Source organism: Macadamia integrifolia, unplaced genomic scaffold (genome assembly GCF_013358625.1).
Source record: "Macadamia integrifolia cultivar HAES 741 unplaced genomic scaffold, SCU_Mint_v3 scaffold69, whole genome shotgun sequence".
In the NCBI taxonomy this organism is placed as follows: Eukaryota; Viridiplantae; Streptophyta; class Magnoliopsida; order Proteales; family Proteaceae; genus Macadamia; species Macadamia integrifolia.
The window spans coordinates 35,330-39,012 of NW_024870513.1; positions in this window are offsets into that span (position 1 = coordinate 35,330).

Consider the following 3,683-nt stretch of genomic DNA (forward strand, 5'->3'; position numbering starts at 1 on the left):
TTCAAAAAATCGTTTTTTTTTCTGAAAAATTACCCATATTGGCCATTATATGACCGTAGAGCCGATACGTATCGATACTCACCGATACGTACCGATATATATATCGATACTCACCGATACGTGCTGATATATACCGATACGTACCGATCGATACATACCAATACTCACCGATACGTACCAACACATACCGAAACGTACATTTTACCTCAATTTTATATTTTTCATAGAGTCGTATCGAGGCATGTCGTATAGTATCGATGTGTATTAGTGGTGTATTGATGCATATCGGTATGTATTGTAGGATATATATCGATATGAAATGATTTAAAAAATTCAATGTATCGTATCGGTATGTATCGTATCGGCCAACTAAATTTAAGATACGTATCGGAGGGTATCGTATCGATATCGGAGATTCTTAAAACCATGGTATAAACTCAATGAAAGCTACCTCTGTAAGACTTATTATAAAAAAATAATAAAAAAAAAAACAAAACAAAAACAAATTTTCTGGTTCCAATTTCTAGGGTTTCAATTGATAATTGATATCATCGGAATATAAAAAGTTTTTCCGAATGATTCACCCACCATCTTACTGGTAAAAAATCTTGCAAGGTTTTATTAGTATGTTCCCCAAAACACTTTCTCATTACCCCATGTGCATCTCAAACCCCATTGTCAATGGATCATTGTGGGTAGGGGTGTCAATCGGTCAGTCTGGCTCGATTTCGGTCCGGGTTAAGTCTGTTTCGGTGTGGGAAAGCTGAAACCGAAACCAAACAAATAAGGAAATTCTGGTTTCGGTTTGGTTTCGATTTCGGTGCGGTTTGGTTTCGGTTTTTCTTCGATTTCTTAAATCGATTTGTAACCGGGTTGGTTTTGGTTTTTGGTCCAGTTTGGATTCGACTTTCCATACAAATGTATACAAAACTATGCAAATTTTGATTTTTTTTTAATGAATTTTGGACTGTTTCGGTTTCTTACCGGTTTGGTTTCAATTTTGGTCTGGGTTTTGAGCCAATTTTGGTTTGGTTTCAAGTTCATCCGGTTTCCAATGCTGTTCGGTTTGGTTTTGGGGTTGCAATACTCCAAACCGAACCGAACCAATAAGGCTTCGGTTTGGTTCGGTCTGTGTTGTTATCTGTTTGGTCTGGCCGGTTTTATCGGTTCGGTTTAGGAATTGACTCCCCTAATTGTGGGCACTGGAAAACAGTTTTCGTACTCTCATATAAACAAAAGGATATGAGATAATTGCTTGTCTAGTCAAGTTATATATATATATAATTAGGGTTTTTACGAGAAAACATTTGGGAGTGATATTTCGTAACACTGTATTTTTTTACCATATTTTATTAGTTTTTAGTGTGCACATTGGATTTATATATAGCATAATTATTCTTAGCTGAGCCATTCATAATTAGAGATGTAAACAGATCGAATTTGGATCAAATGTGATTAGATCTGAATATTCCCGGATGGATACAAATACCCCAAAACGGATACGGATGCTGATTGATTTTAGATTTTTGACTATCTGTTTACATCTGTGACTTGTATAACCTGAACCTTCCTCCCCTAAATGGATACAATTTACTCTAAATTGATGTCTCTAAATGGCCTGCACTACCAGTTCTTTAGATTTTTCTCTTCCTATCCAATGATATAATTTAAGGTATTCATCTTTGCTCTTTGATCCTATAATGCACTTCTTATCTTCTACAATTTGTTTGTTTGTTTGCCCTTTTTTTTTTTTTGCTCTTTACAGATGTAAACATGCAGATTTTAATGTTTTCTAATTTAGGTTATCTGGTAATTTACTTAAATCTGTAATCTCAAATTTTTTTTTTTTGGGTTTCTATCCATAGTTTTTTAAAATGTTCGATTTTCTTCATTCATTTATGGGTTTATCGTATCTAATGTTGGGTTAACCCTCTAACTTGTCTCGGGTATGGAAGGACTTCGGGCCCTCAATCCTCGATTGGTTGAAGAAGTCTTTAAGGATTTCAGTTGAAGGCATGCTAGGATGATCAAGGCTCTTACCACTAGTTGGATTTTGCTTCATTGCTTCTCTCATTTTTATTTTGAGGGAAAAGGGAAGAAAACAACCATTTTCCCTTAGATTTTTTTCTTCTTAGGTTTTGTTGTTTACGTTGTTGTTTTTCTTTTGCAGATGTTGAGAAATTGTTTCTTCTTAGTGCAGATGTTGAGAAAATAAATGGTCTGCACTACCAATTCTATTGGACTTTCAATAACTGATGATCCACTTAAACAAAAATAAAGTTTAGTTTGGAAAACGTACCTTGTGGATGTGGAGTATTCGGAATTGAGAAATGAGGTGTCAGTGATCCAAGTGCAAAGGAAGCTGAAGTTGAGATAATTATTGTCTTTCATAATCTGATTTAGGCATTTCAAGGTTAAACATGTCATAAAACTCAAAACCAAAGACTAACTGAAGAACGATCAGATTTTGCATAAGCACAAAATTTAATTTTTATACTTGGAAAAAATAAATGGTCTGCACTACCAATTCTATTGGACTTTCAACAACCAATGATCCACTTAAACAAAAATAAAGTTTAGTTTGGCAAATGTACCTTGTAGATGAGGAGTATCTGAAATTGAGAAATGCGGTGCCAATGATACAAGTGCAAAGGAAGCTTAAGTTGAGATAATTATTATCTTTCATAATATGTTTTAGGCATGTCAAGGTTGAGCATGTCATAAAACTCAAAACCAAAGATTGACTGAAGAACAATCAGATTCTGCATAAGCAAAAAATTTAATTTTTATACTTGGTGAAAATAAATGGCCTGCACTACCAATTCTATTAGAATTTCAACTACCAATGATCCACTTAAACAAAAATGCAGTTTAGTTTGGCAAATGTACCTTGTGGATGTGGAGTATTTGAAATTGAGAAATGCGGTACCAATGATCCAAGTGCAAAGGAAGCTAAAGTTGATAAATTTTGTGCTATTGTAGTAGAAAAGAAATCTGAAATTGAGATATTCTGAGCTATTGTAGTAGAAGAGAAATCTGAAATTGAGAAATTATGGGATATTAGTTGCTTTTTTGTTTTCTTTGTTTTTATGCAGTAAATCTCTCCATAATTATTCACTCACTTCCCACTCCTCATAATTCTCTCTCTCTCTCTCTCTCTCTCTCTCTCTCCCCCTTCATATTTGTCTTTGTAAATCTCCCTGTTTTTTATCCCCCACGATTAGGGAAAGGAAACCACGCCTATTGTGGGTATAATGTGCCTATTTTTTTGTATCCTTTTTTATACTTAATAATTATAATTAATGATTACTTACCCCCCCCCTTTCTCCTCCACGTTAGACAGAGAGAGAAAATTATTGACAGTTTATTATTATTATTTTTTCATCTTCCATTTTGAGGAGTGAGAGGATGAGTGGGATTTTTTTAAAAATAATTATAGAGATTTATATATATATATATACATAGAGAGAGAGAGAGAGAGAGAGAGAGAGAGAGAGAGGGAGAGAGAGAAAGAGAGAGATTTATGGAGGAGTAATAGCAAGAATTACTTTTCCCTTTCTTCTCCACATTTAGAAACACGGAGAGAGAATTATAGAGAGAAACGTTACTACCATAGGAGGATAGATTTTTTAAGGGATGGAACGAGAGATTTTAGGAGCTGTTTTTTTTTTTTTTTTTTTTTT